The sequence below is a fragment of the Mobula hypostoma genome, chromosome 8 (assembly GCF_963921235.1).
Source record: "Mobula hypostoma chromosome 8, sMobHyp1.1, whole genome shotgun sequence".
Classification (NCBI taxonomy): Eukaryota; Metazoa; Chordata; class Chondrichthyes; order Myliobatiformes; family Myliobatidae; genus Mobula; species Mobula hypostoma.
The window spans coordinates 9,653,321-9,675,957 of NC_086104.1; the positions used below are offsets into that span (position 1 = coordinate 9,653,321).

At 46.7% G+C, this 22,637-nt stretch overlaps 1 protein-coding gene across 5 annotated transcripts in view; it reads left to right on the forward strand.

Annotated features, from left to right (window-relative positions):
- The window catches only part of hivep2a (HIVEP zinc finger 2a), a 283,035-nt gene that overhangs the window by 13,780 nt on the left and 246,618 nt on the right, over positions 1-22,637 (forward strand). For 2 of the 5 annotated variants that reach the window (XM_063055450.1, XM_063055454.1), the window contains exon 1: positions 21,641-21,921. The exons of 2 other annotated variants lie outside the window; for them this stretch is intronic. The gene's annotated coding sequence lies outside the window, so the exon portion shown is untranslated. Of the gene's footprint in view, positions 1-21,640; positions 21,922-22,288; positions 22,403-22,637 lie in introns of those variants that run through there. One more of the 5 variants, XM_063055453.1, reaches the window with a different exon arrangement.

Sequence of the window (22,637 nt, forward strand, 5' to 3'; positions counted from 1 at the left end):
AGTGACACATTCCTGGGAATCTCTGGCAGAGGGCAAGGCATTCCTAGGAAACACTGTCAGATGTTGTCATGTTCCCAGGAAACTGGTAGGTATCCACAGGTTCCTGGAAATGTCTGTCACGTGTCAGCTGATTCCTAGGAATCGCTGGCAGGTACCTGCCCAATGCTGGGAAACTTTGGAAGACGGTGACATGATCTTGGGGCACCCACTCTCCCCTCCAGCTGTCCTCAGTAATCTTTCCCTCCTGACAGACACCGACACATTTCAGATTCAGATCTATTTAGCAGCGCAGCATAGAATGACCTTCCAGCCCAACAAGCCACACTGCCCAGAAACCCACCAAGCCTAATCACAGGGCAGTTTATCATGATCACTTAATCTACTACCCAATATGCCTTTGGACTGTGGGAGGAAACCAGAGCACCCAGAGGAAACCCACGCACACGGGGGAAAAAAAAGTACAAACTTTCTTACAGATGATGCCAGCCTTGAACTCGCATCTCCAGCGCTCCGAGCTGTAATACCATTAAGCTGACCATTATACTATGATAGCTCCCATTATTTATCACATCTACATCAAGACATACAGTGAAATGCGTCATTTGGGTGAGCATCAAACACAGGCTAAAGATGTGCCGGGGGCAGCCCGCAAGTGTCGCCACACTTCCTGGCGCCAGCATAGTTTATCCACAATGCTCGGTGGAACAACAACGCAGAGGAAACAAGCAACAAAACAACAACAGCAAAACGAGCCCCGTTCCTCTCTCCCACTCACCTCCACCCACTCATCCAGTCCTCCAACCCCCGTTCCAGGCCTCCAGCCTCCAGTGAACTCAGAGGCTTGCAGCCATTGGCCTTCTGACTTCCCCAGTGGCCTCAGACACTGAGGCATTTCTGGGAGACTCTGTCACTTGCTGAATGTGTTATATATTGTCATATGGTGTTGTGAACTTCAAACAATAGAAGATTATGGTGTGTATAAGGGACAGGGTTAGGAGTAGTTTGACTAAAACTGTTACGAATATTCTCCATGTCTTAAGAGTCATAGAGCACTACAGCACACAAACAGGCCCTTCAGCCCATCTAGTTGGTGACACCTTGTCCCATCAATTTGCACCCGGACCATATCCCTCCAAACACCACCCACCCATGTGCCTATCCAATCTTCTCTTATATGTTACAATTGAATGGGTAGCCACCATTTCCCCTGGCAGCTCGTTCCACACACTCACAACCCTCTTGAGTGAGAATTCCCCCTCAGGTTCCCCTTAAATAACTTGCCATTCACCCTTAACCTTTGACTTCTTCTCTTTGACCACTGTGTGTGTGTATGTGTGTATATATGTATATATATATATACACACACACATATATTATGTAGACAGGGTAAAGGGTTGCTTTTTTACAGCAGGGAAACATGCCATTTCTGTAGTGGACCACATCTGAAATAACAGTGAGTTGGAGTACACAAAGCTACGCCCAGTTTCCTGTGTTTGGCCTGTTTCCTTCTAAACCAGGGGTTCCCAGCCATGGACCCCTACCATTAACTGAGGAGTCCATGGACCCCAGGTTGGGAACCTCTGCTGCAAGTCCTGCCTCTCAACACCTATCCAAGTGATGCTAAATGATGCTATTGCCACACACACACACACACACACACACACACACAATGCTGGAGAAACTCAGCAGGTCAGGCAGCATCTATGGAAACAAATAAACAGTTGACATTTTGGGTGAAGACCTTTCATCAGGACCAGAAAGGAAGGGAGAAGTTGCCCTCAACCACTTCCTCTGGCAATACCTATCACCTTCTGCATGATAAAATTGCTCCTTGGGTTCCTTTTAAATCTTTCTCTTTTCACCCCAATAGTCTCTCTAGTTTTGAACTCCCACTGTCCTGGGGAGAGGTCTGTCTACTCCCCTCATGATCTTATAAACCTCTCCTGCATTCTGCAGCACGGTAGTGTAACAATTAGTTCAGGGGTTCTCAGCACCAGCTGGCAATCACCGACTGGGGTTCAGTTCCTGTCACTGCCCGTACAGTCTTCCTGTGACCGCGTAGGTTTCCTCCAGGTGCTCTCATTTCCTTCCACGTTCCAAAGATGTACATTGAGGATTAGTAAGTTGTAGACATGCTGAGCTGATGCTAAAAGCATGGTATCACAATCCTTGCTAATAATGATTTGATGGAAAAAAAAATGCATTTCACTGTATGTTTCAAAGCTGAGGCGGAACCCTACGCCAGAGCCTGCGTTGCTGCGACGCACACTTCTCCCAAAATGTAACCACGCATCGCGGCAACGCAGAACGCAACAGGTGTGATTGGTCTGCTTGGTAGCATCGCATTTCATCCTACGCTGCAATAGCTTCCCACTGGGTGACTGAAGGGCAGGGAAGGAACTCTGGCTGCAATGCTTTCCATAAAGCTTTACAGACCTCCGAATTATGGAGGACACATTTCGCTTTTACGAAAAAAGACGCTTGCTTCTTGTTTACCCGGAGAAAGACTACCATGACCGTGAAGCCTTGCATGGGCAGGTGTGTGCGAATGCGTGACGTGCGCGAATTGCAGTGCGACGCAGACACACCAACGCACAAGTATAAATGCTCACAACGCGCGTAGGTTACGGCGTCGAATTAACGCAGAAGTATAAATCAGGCTTAACCCGTACTTTGGAATGTGAGCGGAAACCAGAGCGGAGGAAACCGACGCGGTGACAGGGAGAATGTACAAACTCCTTACAGACTGGCTCGGGAAGTGAACCCCGGTCACTGGCGCTGTAAAGGGATGTGCTAACCACCGTGCCATCTGGATCTCTGAATCTAATCCTGCATTCAGAGCCTGGCCATCCCCTCTGCCACGGTTACTGCGACGCTAATACGGTTCCAAGCGTCGAAGTTTGGAGTTCAATTCCAGCGTGGGTTGCTGGGTGGTGCAGCTCGTTGAGTTGGAAGGGTCTGATCTGCAACAGATCTCTAAATAAATCCAGGCAATCTAGTCCTGGCAACATGGTTATTAATCTTCTCCGCACACTTTTCAGCTTAATCACATCTTTCCTTAAACAAGGTGACCAAGGTACACTGTATTCCTCACCAACAACTTAGAGACTGCAACATAATGTACCAACTTGTGTAAGAACTGCCATAACACCCTTGAATAATTTGAGAAAATTTGTCAAGCCTGACTTATCTTTCATTAAACTATGTTGACTGGATTTGATTATCGTTAGCTAGTAGATACTTTCTCATATTATTGATTCTAGCACAATGCCAACAATAGAAGTTACACTAACTGGCCTATCATTCCCTGCCTCTGTCTTCCTCCCTGCTCGAGTCCATGACTTTTGCCAACCTTCTGCTACCCTCCCTGAATTTATCGAGTTCTGAAAAACCCCAACCAGTGGCTTCACTATTTCTCGCATTAGATCAGGGTTGCTGGGCAGTGCAGCTTGAAGGGCCAGAAGGGCCTGCTCTGCACAGTATCTCAATAAATAAATAATTTTAATTGAACTTTGAACTTTTTAATCCCTTGCGATTGGGATTTTTACAAATTACTTCCTATTATTTGAAATGAGCCCATTCGTGATCTAAGGGATATTGGCAGTGTCTGACTTGAAACCAAAAATTACTTAATATATCTAATCTACCATTTCTGTTATTAATTCACCAGCTTTGGTTGTCTCGAACTCCCACACTTACCTGAGATAATTCTTCCTGTTTACATATCCATGGAAACTCTGTTTATTTTGATATTGCATACAAGCATTCTCTCAAATCAGTTAATGAATCTTTGGCATTCAGTACTCCAGAACACTGAGGAAGCCAAGTCATTAAATATTCAAGGACTTTAGAGCACAGGAGGCTGAGGGGGATTACCTTGTGGAGGTTTATAAAATCAGGAGGGGTATAGATAAGGTGGAAGCCCTAGTACACCTGCTTGTTAACACCTCAATGTATAAAACATGGTCAAGAGGTTCAGTTGTTGTTCAGACTAAACGTCAGAATGTGGAAGAAATGTGATGTAAGTGACTTTCACCACAGAATGATCATTGGTGCCAGATGGGGTGATTTGAGTATCTCAGAAAGTGACGATCTCCTGGGATTTTCATGCTGAACAGTCTCTAGAGTTTATGAAGAATGGTGCGAAAACAGAAAAATTATCCTGTGAGTGAAAATGCTTTGTTAATGAGGGAGGTCGGAGGAGAATGGCCAGTCTGGTTCAAGCTGACAGGAAGGTGACAGTAACTCAGAAAAAAACACACATTACAACAGTAGTGTTCAGAAAAGCATCTCTGAAAGCACAACATGCTGAACTATAATAGATGGGCTATAGCAGCAGGAGACCATGAACACACAGTGCAGGTACTTTATAGAGTGGCCACTCCTTGTACATCTGCAGAGACCTTTCATGTAATGGTAGTGTTTTCACAGCTAATGCCATTGGTGCTGAGAAGTTGATTGGCATGATGCATTTTGAACATTCATGACTTGTTCGTTGGCTCCGGCCTGCAGGTAACTAAACGCAATAAGTTCCATTCTCCGCCACCCGTGACTGATTATAGCTCCAGCAATTTGTGCATGTTGCTCAAGATTTCCAGAAACTGCAGGATCTCTTGTCCCTCCGCGGGGCAGAGGGAGTGTGTCCACAATTAGCTGTTGGGCCTCAACAATATTTGTTTGAAGGGTCGACGGCATTATCGTGGGTCATGTTCAGCCATTTAGTTTGTATTTTTTTTAATTGAAGAAAAGCATTTTTCTTGCATCATCAAGGTGAATGTGTTTATCTAAAACCCAGCACATTTTTATTTGACACCTCCACTACCCTCAGGCAGAAACATCTGAAGATGTTGTGCAGTTATCTCTTTGCAACTAATGAGAGGTTATTAGCACAGTTTGACAGGTAGCTGAGTGCAGCAAATTGTCCTTCTCATTGGCTTCCTCGTACGTTGTTCCATAATGAGAGGTACTCAGTGGCCCCTTGATTAGGTACACCTCGTTAATGTGGATATCCGATCAGCCAATCATGTGCCAGCAACTCAATGCATAAAAGCATGCAGACATGGTCAAGAGGTTCAGTTGTTGTTCAGCCCAAACATCACAATGGGGAGGAAATGTGATCTGAGTGACTTTGATCGTGAAATGATTGTTGGTGCTAGACGGAGTGGTTTCAGTATCTCAATAACTGCTGATCTCCTGGGACTTTTCACGTCTCTTAGAGTTTACAAAGAAAAGCAAAACATCCAGTGGGTAGCAGTTCTGTGGGTAAAAATGCTTTGTTAATGGGAGAGGTCAGAGGAGAATGGAAAGACTGTTTCAAGCTGACAGGAAGGTGACATTAACTCAAATAACCCCACGTTCCAACAGTAGTGTGCAGAAGAGCATCTGTGAATGCCCAACACATCGAACCTTGAAGTGGATGGGCTACAGCAGCAGAAGACCATGAATGTACGTTCAGCGGCTACTGTATTAAGTACAGGTGGCAGCTGATAAAGTGGTCACTGAGTGTAGCCGGAGTAATACCCGGAGAGGCTGTGTCCGAGGGGCTGGTCGGAGGCTCGAAGTTTTCGGACGGACTCAGAGTCGGATGTGGTCGGGTGCTTCCAATGGTGCTGCATCGGCAAGTTTACGGTGCTTGGAGGTTCATGGCAGGGAGAGTTTCTCCCTTCTGCCGCCTGCGTAAGATGATGAGGCTATCGGGACTTCAAGACTTTTTTTTCCCATGCCCATGGTCTGCTCTTTATCAAATTACGGTATTGCTTTGCACTGTTGTAACTATATGTTATAATTATGTGGTTTTGTCAGTTTTATTCTTGGTTTGTCCTATGTTTTCTTGTGATATCATTCTGGAGGAACATTGTATCACTTTTTAATGCATGCATTTCTAAATGACAGTAAACAAGGACTGAGTGTCCTCGTAATGTAAATCTAATACACAGAGTTAAACATGTTGCATCTACTTTCCCTAAAGAGTGCTCAGGTGTTCACTGACTTTCAAGACTCTGCCAGTTCCTTGACCGACACGCACAAAGTGCTGGAGGAACTCAGCAGACCAGACAGCATCAATGGAGGGAATAAACAGTCAGTATTTTGGGCCTGAGATGCTTCATCAGGGAGGGGGCAGAAGCCATAGTAAGAAGGTGGGGGGAGGGGAAGGCGAACAAGGTGATAGATAAGACTGGGCGTGTAGGGGAGGGGGATGAAGTGAGAAGCTGGGAGGCAATAGGTGAAAAGGATATAGGGCTGCAGAGGAAGGAATCTGATAGGAGAGGAGAGTGGACCATGAGAGAAGGGGAAGAAGAGGGGCACCGGGGGAAGGTGGCGGGCAGTGAGAAGAAAAGGAGCGAGAGGAGAGTCAGAATGGGGAATGGAAAAAGAGAGAAGGAGAGAGTGAATAATCGATGTTCATGCCACCAGCTCACCTTCCAACCTGTACTCCTTCAGTTTGTTCCTTTGGTCATGTGAACAGGGGAAAGGTTGACTAGGTTAGGATTAGAGCGCAGGAGAATGAGGGAGATCCGACAAGGAGTTTCACAAAATTGAGTGGTATAGATAGGATGAATTTTCCCCCCCTCACATTGGGTGAAATGAACTAAGACGTCGTAAGTTTAGCGTGAAATCTGAAATATTTAAGGGGAACTTCTCTCTGAGGGTGGTGTGAGTATGAAATGAGTTGCCAGTGGAAGTGGTCAATTTGGGTTCGAATGCAACATTTAAGAATTAGATAGCTACATGGATGGGAGAGGTATACAGGGCTATGGCTGGGTGTAGGTAGGTGTGAGCATGTGTAATAGAAGCACAAAGAATACCACACCTAATAGCCACCTGCCTGGTCCACCAACAGTCCCCTGCCACATGCCTGGAAGGCTGCTGATGTCCTACATTGGACTCCCCAAACACACAGAATCAGGGTGGACGCTACCAAACAAGAAGATCTCAAGCATGAGGGAATCAGCAGATGCCAGAAACCCAGAGTAACACACACAAAATGCTGGGAGAACTCAACGTGTCAGGCAGCATTCATGGAAATGAATAAACAGCCAACAAATCGGCCAAGACCCTTTTGCAGGACAAAGAAGGAAGGGGGAAGATGGCAGCATAAAGAGGTGGAGGGAGGGAGGGGAAAGAGGCTAGCTGGAAGTGATGGGTGAAGCCAGGTGAGTGGGAAGGGTCAAGGGCTGAAGAAGAAAGAATGTGATAGGAGAGGGGAGTGGACGATAGGGGAAAGGGAAGGAGGAGGATATCCAGGGGAAAGTAATAGGCAGGTGAGAAGAAGTGAAAGGTCAGAGTTTGGGGGGGGTGGGGGGAGAGGAATTCTTCACCGGAAGGAGAAAAAGGTATTCATGCTACAGGTTGGAGGGCACCCTGACGGAATATAAGTTGTTGTTTCTTCACCCTGAGGGTGGCCTCATCTTGGAACAAGAGGAGGTCAAGAACTGACCAAGGTCCTCCGAAGGGTCTCGACCTGAAACATCGAATATACTCTTTTCCATAGATGCGGCTTGGCCTGCTGAGTTCCTCCAGCATTTTGTGTGTGTTGCAAGGACCATCATGTTGGACCGGGAATGGAAATCAGAATTAAAATATTTGGCCACTGGGAAGACCTGCTTTTGGCGGATGGAGTGGAGGTGCTCGATGAAGCAGCTTCCCCAGTTTATGATGGGTCTCACCAATTTAGAGGAGACTGGATCAGGAAGCACCAGACACAATAGAAGATCTGATCCCTTGGATCTGGTACTAATGATATCCCCATGTCTGCAATTTATATAATTAATATAACCCTGCAATCTCTTGGTCAATCCCTCCCATCTTAATCAGCAGAGCAATGTTAGTAACGATAAGTTTCAACAGGTCGAGCATCATCTGTTGTGGGGGAAGGAATTGTCAACATTGAGGGTCCACACTCTGCCTTGAAGTCCTGCGCAGGTTTTCAACCCAAAATGTTGACAATTCCTTCCCCCGCCCCATCCCCACAGATGCTGCTCAACCTGCTGAGTTCACCCAGCAGTTTACCCGCTGTTACAGATACCAGCATTGGCAGACTCTCGAGTATCGTCAGGAGCAGCATGGTAGCATTAAGGGTGGCGTGGTAATGTAGCGGTAGGTGTAACGCTTTACACGGCCGGAGACTGGAGTTCAATTTCCATCACTGTCTGTAAGGAGTTTGTATCTTCTCCCTGTGACCTCGTGGGGTCCCCTGGGTGCTCCGGTTTCCTCCCACGTTCCAAAGAGGTACAGGTTAGGGTTAGTAAGTTATGGGCATTGTGTGTTGGAACTGGAAATGTGGCGAAACTCGCGGGCTGCCTCCAGTATATATTCGAGCTGCGTTGGTCGTTGACGCAAACAACTCATTTCGCTGCGTGCTTCGATGTTTCCATGTGCGCATGAGGCTTCAAGCTCATCTTAAATCTCTCCATCGTCCATTGTACATCTCCACTCTCGTGGCCCACTGAACTTGTGACGCAAAGTGAGGGAAGTGGTCAGGGTTGCATTGGGGAAGTGGATTTGACTTGTTATTGCTGCACGTACTGAGATGTAAAGTTTGTCCTGCATATTGTCTGTACAGATCAGATCATTACACATTGCATTGAGGAAGGACAAGGTAAAATAGTAATAATGCAGAATAAAGTGGAAAGCCCCCCAAAAAGAACAGGCAGACAAACAAGGGTGGCAGTGTGGCAATACGTTTCTAGCAAAGGAGGTGTAAGGCGCTCCTTCCCACCGCTAGCTTGCAGGTCACCCTTGGGCAAGGTGTAGCTTCTGCTTATCTCCTCTGATCAGGGCCACATGAAGCCATGGGAGCAGGTGGTGGATGGTTGTATGAGCAGCTGGTGTATATCACAAGTCCTGGTTACGTGACCACCGACTCTTTGAAGAGTACTGATAATGGCTGGGGTCACCCATCTTGTAAAGGCACTGCCCAGAAGAAGGCAATGGCAAACCACTTCTGTAGAAACGTTTGCCAAGAACAATCAATCATGGTCATGGAAAGACCATGATCGCCCATGTCATACGACATGGCGCATAACGAATGAAAGCAGATAAACAATAAGGTGCAAGATCCTAAGAGGTGGATTGTGAGGTCAAGAGTGCATCTTATCATACCAGGGAACCATGTACTGTACTAGTCTGGTAACAGCAGGGTAGAAGCTGTCATTAATTGTGCAGTGGTTATGCCACTGATTTGAAGGTGTGTATTCTGGAATCCCAGTGCAGGCAATGACATGCAGACATGGTTATTGTGTGAGGTATTTGCATAGTTGGCCCGCAGCACCTCTACACCCATCTCTTTGCCCAGACTTTCCATCAGCTGTTAGCCCCAGTGTTTCCTCAGCGTCACTTTTTCCTGAGAAATTTGCAACACACCTAGGGCTATTTTTCCATTTCACAAAAAGAAATGCTTTGTAACTGCAGGTCATTGTTGCGTAAGACTGAGAAAAGCACAGCAGTTGAATTAGTTCCTGTTTTCCACTGAATGGCTGGGGCTGCTTCATTACGTCGATGTGCTTGTGACCAGTTCTGTGCATTTCCAATCCCAAACTCGTGTTCTATTTTTGAAAACAGAAAATGCCACTGGTCAGGAACATCCTGTTAATCTGTAAACTATTGTTCGTCCTGTCCTGTTCTCTCCCCATCCCCCCCCAAACTACTCCCCTTCCTCTCACCAGGTTTCACCTATCACCTGCCAACTTGTACACCTTTTACTTCCCTCACCCTTTTATTCAGGGTTCCTCCCCCTTCCTTTCCAGTCCTGAGGAAGGGTCTCAGCTGAAACATTGACTGTTTATCTCCCTCCATAGATGTTGCCTGACGTGCTCAGTTCCTCCAGCATTTTGTGTGTCAATCTATAAACTTTCCCAGATCAGGGGAGAGGCTGAAATAATCACAACTATTTAATCTTTTCTTAAACATTGAAATCGAGCTGGCATGCACCACCAGTGCTGGCAGCTCATTCCACACACTCGTGACCTTCAGCGTGATGAAGTTTCCCGCCATGTTCCTCTTAAACTTTTCACCTTTCACCCTTAACCCATGACCTCTGGGTGTAGTCCAACCCAAACTCAGTGAAAAAAGCCTGCTTGTATTTACCCTATTTATACCCCTCATAATTTTGTATACCTCTACCAAATCTCCCCTCAGTCTTCTACGTTCCAAGGAACAAAGTCCTATCTGGTGAAACAAACGCTCAGCGAGTCAGGCGGCGTCTGTGGTGGGAGAAACGCTGAACGTTTCCGAATGACAAGCAATCGACTGGAGGAACTCAGTGGGTGAGCAGCAGCTGTGGTTATTTGCTGCTCCAAATTCCATTGTCAGCACCCTCGTCTCCATCTGTACCACACAAAATGCTGGGGAAACTCGGCAGGCCGGGCAGCATCTTTGGAGGGAAGTAAACAGTCGATATTTTGAGCCGAGAGCTGCCTCCGTGGGACAGAATCAGAATCAAGTTTGTTATCGCTGGCATACAGTAATGTGCAAAAGACTTGGACACAGCTAGGGTTCCTAAAACTTGCGCACACACAGTACTGTATTTGTCAACGTGGAATGGAGAGTGAGTTTGTATCTCTGGTGGAAGCAAAGAATATTGAGAATGGTGAGGGTATATATAGCAGAGGTTGCTAGATTCTTGATTAATCAGGGCATGAAGGGATACAAGAGAAGGCAGATCGGAGGAAAATTGGACCAGCTATGATGAAAATGGCCTAATTCTGCTTCTATATGTTATGGTTTTATGGTTTATAGGTCATTACAGTATGTCTCCCTGGTGCTCCCCACTCCATGCCTCCTTCCCACTCTCGGCCCACAAAAGAGACCCATATCAGAATCAGGAGGCGAAGAGTGGGAATCAAACGGAGTATTTTCTGATTGGCTGCCCACAGGGGTCTGTGTTGGGATCGCTTCTTTTTACGATATATGTCAATGATTTGAATGATGTAATTGAGGGCTTTTTTTGGCAAGTTTGTGGATGATCCAAAGATAGGTGGAGGGGCGGTAGTTTTGAGGAAGTCGGGAGGCCTACAGTAGGATTTATACAGATTTGGAGAATGGGCCAAGAAGTGGCAGATGGAATACAGTGTTGGAAAATGTATGGTCAGGCACTTTGGCAGAATAAATAAAAGAGAAGACTATGTTCTAAATAGAGAGAAAATTCAACAATCTGAGATGCAAAGGGACTTGTGCAAGATTCCCTAATGGTTAATTTGCAGGTTGAGTTTCTGGTGAGAAGGGCAAATGTGATGTTAGTTTTCAATTCAAGTGGACCGGAATATATAAACAAGGATGTAATGTTAAGGTTTTATAAGGCACTGGTGAGGCCTCACATGGAGTACTGTGAGCAGTTTTGGGCCCCTTATCTAAGAAAGGATTTGCTGACATTGGAGAGGGTTCAAAGACAGTCCAGGAAAATTATTTTGGGATTGAAAGGCTTGTCATATAAAAAGCATTTGATGGCTCTGGGCCTGTATTCACTGGAATTCAGAAGAATGAGGAGTGACCTTATTGAAACATATTGAAATGTTGAAGGGCCTCGATAAAGTGGATGTTTTCTGTGGTGGGGGAATCTAAACCCCGAGGATACCCCCTCAGAATAGAGAGGCGTACTTTTTGGATGGAGATGAGGAATTTCTTTAGCTAGAGAGGGCTGAGTCTGTGGAATTTGTTGCCACAGGCGGCTGTGGAGACCAGGTCACTGGGTGCAGTTAAGGCAGAGGTTGATCAGTCAGGGCTTTAAGGGACACGGGGAGAAGGCAGGAGAATGGGGCTGAGAGGGAAAATGGATCGGCCATGATGAAATGGTGGAGCAGACATAATGGTCAAAATGGCCTAATTCTGCTTCTCTATCTTATGGTCTTGATGGTAGTGAAGAGAAAAGAGTTGGTGAGGGTCTTTGGTGATTGAGGCACCATCTGAATGCTGGGAAGATTGTGCCCATGTTCGAGCTAGCTGAGTCGACAATCCTCTGCAGCCTCTTGGGATCCTGCATATTGGACCCTCCATACTGGGCTGTGATGTAAGTCAAGTCAAGTCACTTTTATTGTCATTTCAACCATAACTGCTGGTACAGAACATAGTGAAAACGAGACAACGTTTTCCAGGACCATGGTGCTACATGAAACAATACAAAAACTACACTGAACTATGTAAGAAAAAACCACAAAAACTACACTAGACAACAGTCCTATCCAGGACTGCATAAAGTGCACAAGACAGTGCAGGCACTACAATAAATAATAAATAATAAACAAGACAATAGGCACAGTAGAGGGCAGTAGGCTGGTGTCAGTCCAGGCTCTGGGTATTGAGGAGTCTGATGGCTTGGAGGAAGAAACTGTTACATAGTCTGATCGTGAGAGCCCGAATACTTTGGTACCTTTTTCCAGATGGCAGGAGGGAGAAGAGTTTGTATGAGGGGTGCGTGGGGTCCTTTGTAATGCTGTTTGCTTTACGGATGCAGCGTGTAGTGTAAATGTCTGTAATGGCGGGAAGAGAGACCCCGATGATCTTCTCAGCTGACCTCACTATCCGCTGCAGGGTCTTGCGATCCGAGATGGTGCAATTTCCGAACTGAGCAGCTGCTCAGGATGCTCTCGATACAACCTCTGTAGAATGTGGTGAGGACGGGGGGGGGCGGTGGGAGGTGGACTTCTCTCAGCCTTCGCAGAAAGTAGAGACGCTGCTGGGCTTTCTTTGCTATGGAGCTGATGTTGAGGGACCAGGTGAGATTCTCCGCCAGGTCTTAACGATCTCTACGGAGGAGTCAGAATCAAATTAAATAAAATATAACCATAGCGCACCAATGACTCTGAGAGGGAGGCTGGAGGGGGAGTGATGGATGGGTGTGCTGGCAACGATGGGTAGGAAGCTGAAATCAGAACCTTGACTTCACTTCCCAAAATGCAAGTACGTCAAGTGTTCCCAAACTGTGGTCCATAGATCCCTCGATTAACAGTAGAGGTTCATGGCATAATAAAGATTGGGAACTCCTGAAGGAGATCGACTGTTAATTCATTTCCATAGAGGCTGCTTGACTTGCTGAGTTGCTGCAGCAGTTCAAACCAGTGCAAGGGTTTGCTTGAGGCTGTATCACTAACCCAAAACAAGCAGGTGAGAGAGAACCATCGAACAACACAGCAGATCAGGCGGCATCTGTGGAACGCTGGCCGGGCTTTGCTCTTGAAAGAAAACCGCATCCTCCAAATCAACACGCACAAAACGCAGGAGGAACTCAGCAGGTCGGGCAGCATCTCTGGAAATGAATGAACAGTCATCGTTTTGGGCTGAGACCCTTCATCAGGGCTGGAAAGGAAGGGGAACAGTGCCAGAATAAAAAGCTGGTAAAGGAGGACAAGATAGAGGGTGAAAGGTGAAGTCAGATGGGTGGGGAAAGGTAAAGGCCGAGAGGGAAAGGAATCAGATAGCAGAGGAGAGTGGACCATGGGAGAAAGGGTAGGGGAAGGGTGATAGGCAGGTGAGGAGAAGAGGTCAGAAGCCAGAATGGGGAATAGAAGAGGGAATGAGAGAGGGGAAAAAAACAAGAGAAAAATATTACCGCAAGGAGAACTTGATGTTCATGCCATCCTTACTCAGATAGCTGTGGCATTCATTGCCTGTGGAGGCCAAGTCATTGGCTATATTTAAAGTAGAGGGTGATAGGTTCCTTATTAGTCATCATCATTATGTGCCATTTCGTATGTCAAGGGTGCTCCTGGTCCTTGACCATGATTGCTGTTGGCAATTTTTTCCCACAGAAGTGGTTTGCCATTTCCTTTTTCTGGGCAGTGTCTTTACAGGACGGGTGGCCCAGCCATGATCAATACTCATCTGGGATTAGAAACATAGAAACATAGAAAATAGGTGCAGGAGTAGGCCATTCGGCCCTTCGAGCCTGCACCGCCATTTATTATGATCATGGCTGATCATCCAACTCAGAACCCAGCCTTCCCTCCATACCCCCTGACCCCTGTAGCCACAAGGGCCATATCTAACTTCCTTTTAAACATAGCTAATGAACTGGCCTCAACAGTTTGCTGTGGCAGAGAATTCCACAGATTCACCACTCTCTGTGTGAAGAAGTTTTTCCTAACCTCGGTCCTAAAAGGCTTCCCCTCTATCCTCAAACTGTGACCCCTCGTTCTAGACCTCCCCAACATCGGGAACAATCTTCCTGCATCTAGCCTGTCCAATCCCTTTAGGATCTTATACGTTTCAATCAGATCCCCCCTCAATCTTCTAAATTCCAACGAGTACAAGCCCAGTTCATCCAGTCTTTCTTCATATGAAAGACCTGCCATCCCAGGAATCAATCTGGTGAACCTTCTTTGTACTCCCTCTATGGCAAAGATGTCTTTCCTCAGATTAGGGGACCAAAACTGCACACAATACTCCAGGTGTGGTCTCACCAAGGCCTTGTACAACTGCAGTAGTACCTCCCTGCTCCTGTACTCGAATCCTCTCGCTATAAATGCCAGCATACCGTTCGCCTTTTTCACCGCCTGCTGTACCTGCATGCCCACTTTCAATGACTGGTGTATAATGACACCCAGGTCTCGTTGCACCTCCCCTTTTCCTAATCGGCCACCATTCAGATAATAATCTGTTTTCCTATTTTTGCCACCAAAGTGGATAACTTCACATTTATCCACATTAAATTGCATCTGCCATGAGTTTGCCCACTCACCCAACCTATCCAAGTCACCCTGCATCCTCTTAGCATCCTCCTCACTGCTAACACTGCCACCCAGCTTCGTGTCATCCGCAAACTTGGAGATGCTGCATTTAATTCCCTCATCCAAGTCATTAATATATATTGTAAACAACTGGGGTCCCAGCACTGAGCCTTGCGGTACCCCACTAGTCACCGCCTGCCATTCTGAAAAGGTCCCGTTTATTCCCACTCTTTGCTTCCTGTCTGCTAACCAATTCTCCACCCACACCAATACCTTACCCCCAATACCGTGTGCTTTAAGTTTGCACACTAATCTCCTATGTGGGACCTTGTCAAAAGCCTTTTGAAAATCCAAATATACCACATCCACTGGTTCTCCCCTATCCACTCTACTAGTTACATCCTCAAAAAATTCTATGAGATTCGTCAGACATGATTTTCCTTTCACAAATCCATGCTGACTTTGTCCGATCATTTCACCGCTTTCCAAATGTGCTGTTATCACATCCTTGATAACTGACTCCAGCAGTTTCCCCACCACCGACGTTAGGCTAACCGGCCTATAATTCCCCGGTTTCTCTCTCCCTCCTTTTTTAAAAAGTGGGGTTACATTAGCCACCCTCCAATCCTCAGGAACTAGTCCAGAATCTAACGAGTTTTGAAAAATTATCACTAATGCATCCACTATTTCTTGGGCCACTTCCTTAAGCACTCTGGGATGCAGACCATCTGGCCCTGGGGATTTATCTGCCTTCAATCCCTTCAATTTACCTAACACCACTTCCCTACTAACATGTATTTCGCTAACATGATTGTCTGCATGATGTCCATAGTCACATAACCAGGTCTTGTGATGTGCACCAGCTGCTCATGGTTTCACGTGACCCTGATCAGGGGGCTAAGCAGGTGCTACACCTTGCCCAAGGGTGGGCTGCAGGCTAGCGGAGGGAAGGAGCACTTCCTTTGGTAGGAACATATCTCCACCCGGTACCCATTCTTGCTTAGAAAGGGCATCAAAGCTTACGGGGAGAGGTCAGGGGAATGGAGTTGAGAGGGATAATTAATTAGCCGTGATGGAATGGTGTAGCAAACTTGATGGGCTGAATGGCCTAATTCTGCTCCTACGTCTTATGGTCTAGTAATCCATGATCTTTCCGAGGAGTTGGAACCCATTGGGTTGAATGGATTCGGTCTACATTTCTCACTGCTTCAGTAAAGCAACCAGCATAATTAAAAATCTTACTCACCCTGGACTCTCTCTTCTCCCCCTTCCACCAGGCAACAGCTACAAAACCCTGAAAGCCTGTACTGCCTGGATCCAGAACAGGTTTTACCCCGCTGTTATAAGACTATTGTGTGGGCATGTGGCCAAGTGGTTAAGGCATTGGACTAGCGACCTGAAGATCGTGAGTTCGAGCCCCAGCCGAGGCAACGTGTTGTGTCCTTGAGCAAGGCACTTAATCACACATTGCTGTGCGACGACACTGGTGCCAAACTGTATGGGTCCTAATGCCCTCCCCTTGGACAACATTGGTGTCGTGGAGAGGGGAGACTTGGGCAACTGCTGGTCTTCCATACAACCTTGCCCAGGCTTGCGCCCTGGAGAGTGAAGTCTTTACAGGTGCAGATCCATTGTCTCGCAAGACTAACGGATGCCTTAATGATTGATAATAAGACTATTGAATGTTCCCCTAGGATGATAAGATGGACCCTTGACTACACAATATATGATAATTTACCTCCACTGCACTTTCTCTGTAGCTGTTACGCTTTATTCTGGCTTCTGGCCCCCTTTCTTCCCAGTCCTGATGAAGGGACTCAGCCCAAAACATCGAAGGTTTATTCCTTTCCATAAGTACTGCCTCACCTGCTGTGCTCCTCTAACATTTTGTGTGTGTTTCACTTTATTCTGCATTGTTACTGTTTCAGCTTGTTCTCCCTCAATGCACTGTGTAATGATTTGATCTGTATGAATAGTACACAAGACAAGCATACTGTCATTGAGTCATAGGACACTACGGCACAGAAACACGCCCTTTGACCCTTCAAGTCTGTCATTTCATAGCTTGTCACACCAGACAGTCGGCTATTCTTGTCTGTTGCGTAGTGTCAGGATTGGTCTCCTTTCGGATTAACTGGCTCACGGTATGAACGTTCCTGACTCGACCCTTGTTTTTTACGAGGCCGAGTGGCTAGCTCGGTGCTCAACCCGGCACGGATGAAAAGCGTGCTCGGGGGGTGGCCCGACTGGGTTCGAACTCGGGAGCCTTCGCTCCGAAGTCCGGCGCTGATGCCGCTGTGCCACTAGCCGGCAATTCAAGTCTATGATGGCCTATCATTCTTCCTTGTCCCATTAACCTCCACTGGGACCATAGCCCTCCATACCCTCCCATCCATATACCTATCCAAATTTTTCTTTAAGTGTTGAAATTCAACCTGCATCCACTACTTCCACTGGCAGCTCATTCCACACTCTCACCATCCTCTGAGTAAAGAAGTTCCCCCTCAGGTTCCCCTTTAATATTTCACCTTTCACCCTTAACCCATGACCTCTAGTTCTAGTCTCACCCAACATCAATGGAAAAAGCCCGCTTGCATTTACCTGATCTGTACTCCTATAGATGTGACATGCGTCCAGCACCAATGTGGCATGTCGACAACACACTAACATGTATATAGATGTACATAGCACGTACATCTTTGGAATGTGGGAGGAAACCGGTGTACCGGGAGCAAATCCAAGCAGTCACGGGGAAAACATACACAGTCCTTACAGACAGCGGTGAGAACTGAACTGTGATCGCCAGCATAAGATGGCTTACATCCACAGATTGACTGTATTTCCATAAACTGGCGCTGGGCAGTACACAATGTGACTGACAGGAAATAATAAAGTAGTTCTGGAGTTAGTGGGCAGAGATGTTGATCAGCCTTACTGCTTGGGGAAAGTACCTGCTGTTGAGTCTGATGGTGCTGGCATGGATGCTGTGTAGGCTGTCTCCTACAAGCAGTCCATGATCCCACCCACCCTGCTCCTTCATGATGTTACTGGCCCTTTTCCAGCACCTTTCTGTGTATACATCCTTGATGGGGGGAGGGGTAGATTGGTGCCAGTGATGCGTTGGGCAGTTTTGTGTCACCACTTTTTCTAAGGTTGTTCGGCCTTCCTGTCTGCCGCAGTGCAGTTTCTGTACCATGCACTGATGCATTTTGTTAAGATGCTCTATAGTGCACACCTGTAGAATGACAAGAGTACGGATGTGTAAGGTCCAACAGGCAAATAGGCACTGCTGCCCTTCCCGAAGTCTAAAACCAGCTCCTTGTTTCACTGACATTGAGGGCAAAGATGACATAACATGTCACTAAACTTCTTCCTGTACTCAGAGGTACTGTTCTCCGTGGCAGTGTGATCTGCAAACTTGTAATTATACGGATTGGAACACTTTCACAGGCAAATGGGACCTGCTTGGAAAGGCATTTGTCCAGCATGATCCCGATGGGCTGAAGGGCCTGTTTCTGTGCTGTATGACTCTATATAACAGATTCAAATATTCACCAGTGCCACAGGTGATATAAAGATATCAACAAGAGTTGAGAGAGTTCAGAGAAATTGACAAGGACTTTGTCGGGAATTCAGCACCTAAGTTATAGGGAAAGGTTGATTAGGTTTGGACTTTATTCACTGGAGCGTAGGAGAATGAGGGCAGATTTGTTAGAGGTTTACAAAATTATCTGGGTTATAGATAAGGTTAATGTAAGCAGGTTTTTTCCCCCACTGAGGTTAGTTGAGATTAGAACTGGAAGTCATAGGTTAAGGGTGAGAGATAAGACCATAAGACATAGGAGCAGAATTAGGCCATTCAGCCCATCGAGTCTGCTCTGCCATTCCATCATGGCTGATCCCGGATCCCACTCGACGCCATACACCTGCCTTCTCGCCATATCCTTTGATGCCCTGACCAATCAGGAAACTGTCAACTTCCGCTTTAAATAAATGCACAGACTTGGGCTCCACCGCAGTCTGTGGCAGAGCATTCCACAGATTCACCGCTTTCTGGCTAAAGAAATTCCTCCTTACCTCTGTTCTAAAAGGTCACCCCTCAATCTTGAAGGTGTCCCCTCCAGTTCTGGATACCCCCACCATAGGAAACATTGTCTGCACATTCACCCTGTCTAGCCTGTCTAGTCCTATCAACATTCAGTAGGTTTCAATGTGATTTCCCCCCCCCCCCCACCGCATTCTTCTAAATTCCAGTGAGTACAGGCCCAAAGCTGCCAAATGCTCCTCATATGTTAACACTTTCATTCCTGGAATCATCCTCATGAACCTCCTCTGGACTCTCTCCAATGACAACATATCCTTTCAGAGACATGGGGCCCAAAACTGTTGACAATACTCCAAGTGGGGCCTGACCAGTGTCTCATAAAGCCTCAGCATTATCTCCTTGTTTTTATATTCTATTCCCTTTGAAGTAAATGCCAACATTGCATTTGCCTTCTTTACCACAAGCTCAACATGTGAATTAACCTTCTGGAAGTCTGGCATGAGGCCTCCTAAATCCTTCTGCACCTCTGATGTTTGAATTTTCTCCCCATTTAGATAGTAATCTGCACTATTGTTCCTTTTACCAAAATGCATGATCGTACATTTCCCAACATTGTATTCCATCCGTCACTTCTTTGCCCATTCTTCCGTTCTGTCTAGTGCTGCTGCAATTGCATTGCTTCCTCAGCACTACCTACCCCTCCATCTTCGTATCATCCGCAAACTTTGCCACAAAGCCATCATATTTATATGAAATATTTAAGGGGAACATGGGTGGGGGGTGGGGAAACTTATTCACTCAGAGGATGGTGCAATTATGGAATGAGCTGCCAGCAGAAGTGGTGAATACAAGTTTGATTTCAATATTTAGGAGAAATTTAGTATATGGATGGGAGGGGTATGGCCCAGGTACAAGTCAATGGGACTATGTGGAATAACAGCTCAGCATGGATTAGATGGGCTGAAGGGCCTGTTTTTTTTTGTGTACCAGTGCTCTGACTCCATGATCTGTGGAATTCAGTGGAGGTGGAAACATTTTCTCGGTATGGATACCAAGTCAGGGTCAGCACCCTGGTATGATATTCTGTAAATGCCTCCAGAGCAGAGATCAGGCCTGAGTCAGATTGTAATCTCACACCCAAGCCTTTCCTCCCTCGAAGGAAGTCGGCGAAACAGATGGATTTTGCAGCACTCTCTGCATTTCACAGCCAGTATGATTGAGAGGAGCCTCTCATTCCACATTTGTGTCACTGTTTGAGTTTAAACTCCCAGCTGCGTGATGGGATTACAACTCCAGTCTGTGGATCAATGGTCTGGGCCTCCACAAGTAATTTAACTATTTCACTGCCACTAATTGGGTGGTGATTCTCGCCACCACTTTTTTTTCATGTGTGTACTGAGTATTAGAGCATTAGACATGGTAGCAGAATTAGCCCATCTTGTCTGCTTCTCCATTTGATCACGGCTGATTTAATATCCCTCTCAACACCCTTCTCCCCATAACCCTTCATGCCCTTACTAGTAAAGAGCCTATCAACCCCTGCTTTAAATATTCCGATGACTTGGCCTCCACAGCTGTCCGTGGCAATGAATTCCGCAGATTCACCGCCCTCTGGCTGAAGAATTTCCTCCTCATCTCTGTTCTAAATGGATGTCCTTCTATTCTGAGGCGGTGCCCTCTGGTCCTAGACTCCCTGACTATAGGAAACATTCTCTCTGCCTCTATGTCTATTCCCAGGGAAGAATGTGTGCAATGACCAACAGGGTATTTCATTTTTTACATCCCAATTTTTAAAACGACGTTATTTTATGGCAACCGTATCCCCAATCCCAGATTTGGATTTAGATCGACACTTTTGCACACTATCTCTTCCTTACAGGCCCTTCAGCCCGTGATATTGTGCTGACCTTATAATCTACTCTGAGATCAATCTAACCCTTCCCTCCTACATTCGTTGGTGATGTACACCAACAAACTCATTCGTAAGGCCAGTGATGTTGTAGGGATGGAACTGGACTCTCTCACGGTGGTGTCTGAAAAGAGGATGCTGTCCAAGTTGCATGCCATCTTGGACAATGTCTCCCATCCACTACATAATGGACTGGTTGGGCACAGGAGTACATTCAGCCAGAGACTCATTCCACCGAGATGCAACACTAAGCGTCATAGGAAGTCATTCCTGCCTGTGGCCATCAAACTTTACAACTCCTCCCTTGGAGGGTCAGACACCCTGAGCCAATAGGCTGGTCCTGGACTTATTTCATAATTTACTGGCATAATTTACATATTACTATTTAACTATTTATGGTTCTATTATTATTTATGGTGTAACAGAAACCAATTTCCCCCGGGATCAATAAAGTATGACTATGACTATGTGCCCTGTCATATGACATAGGTGATGATGATCTTCCCACGACCATAATTGCTCGGCAAATTTTTCTACAGAAGTGGTTTGCCATTGCCTTCTTCTGGGCAGTGTCTTTACAAGATGGATGACCCCAGGCACTATCAATATTCTTCATGGGGTCAGTGGTCACATAACCAGGACTTGTGATGTGCACCAGCTACTCATAGATCCTGTTCCCATGGATTCTATCTCTTCCCCCCACCCCTGTCATTGCCTCCACTCTCCGTCGCCCTGTCTTCACCTCCTCCCTCTCCTCGGTTTCAGTGGCCGCCTTCTCTCCGGACCGGGCCCCCGCCGTCGAGAGGCGGCTGAACTTTGCTGCTGCCTTCTGTCGACCTTTTGGTGGGTGGGAGAATGAGAAGCCGCGACGTCCCTGGGCTGATTCAACAACAGGAAAGGCTCTGACGGCCGCCCCTCTTCCTGCTTGGCAAAAGGGGGAAACGCACACACAGACTCGCACCTCTGCCTGCGAGGCGGCCAGCTGAGCCCAGAGACACCTCCATCTCCGCACTCCGCACCCGGCCAGCGCCGGCGCCCGCCCCGCGCCCCCTGACTGACGGCCGCCGCAGCCAATGGCCTGGGCAGCTGGCGGAATCCAAACCCGGTGATGTCAGAAGCCTAATCATCTGCCGTGGAGAAGTGACAAGAGAGAGAGGGGGAATACAATTTAATGTCGCAATGGCTCTGAGATGACGGAACATGTGCGTACACAGAGACGTCCGAGAGAGAGCCAGGATTTAAGGGTGCTTGCCTGACCCTAGGGAGAGGCTACCAGTTTACACTATGTGTGGAGGACTGACTGTCAGGTGGGACAACAACTTGCATTTTTTCCGTTCGTCTCTTGGACCCGATCCATCTTATTATTGAATCGTGATAGAGAGAACCCTGCCCTTTTTTTTAATTTCCAAGGTGGCTAAATCATTTTAATTTTCGGCCTTTTTCAGCCGGCGCTTTCAGGAAAGCCTCCCCTCCGGAGTTTAAAATAAATTGCACGGTTCAAAAGAAAATGTCAACCCTGCAGCGGCTGACTTTCCACCTTACCACCAACATTCTTACTGCTCTTGGAGGCTGGTACTTTAAAAAATAGAGGTGGGGGGGGGGAAGAAACGCATTGGTGGAGTGCAGTTGGTCAGAGGTTACTAAGAAACTACTGCAGAGACCTATAATTAGAGACAGCGACGGGCAGGCACACTAGCAAGTTCACGGCTGGAGCCTGGCCCTTAAATATTTTCTCTCTCTCTCTCTCTCCGCCAGTGTCCGATGGAAACTTGGCTCCTTTGCTCCCAGGTCTGGTGTATGCAGGATCTAATCATGTGTTGGGTTCGCCGCTTCTCGTCTGTGATAGCTTCTGAAGCTGTGGTTGTGTGGGGGGTGGGGGGAGGTGTTGATGGAAATGAGGATTGTAGAGAGTTTACTTGACATCAGAGATAGAGCATTTCTGTGTTGGATTTTTAAAAAAAATATATAATCAGATCATTACCCACCACCTCCGTAAATTGCTGGCACGAAAGAGGGTGAATCT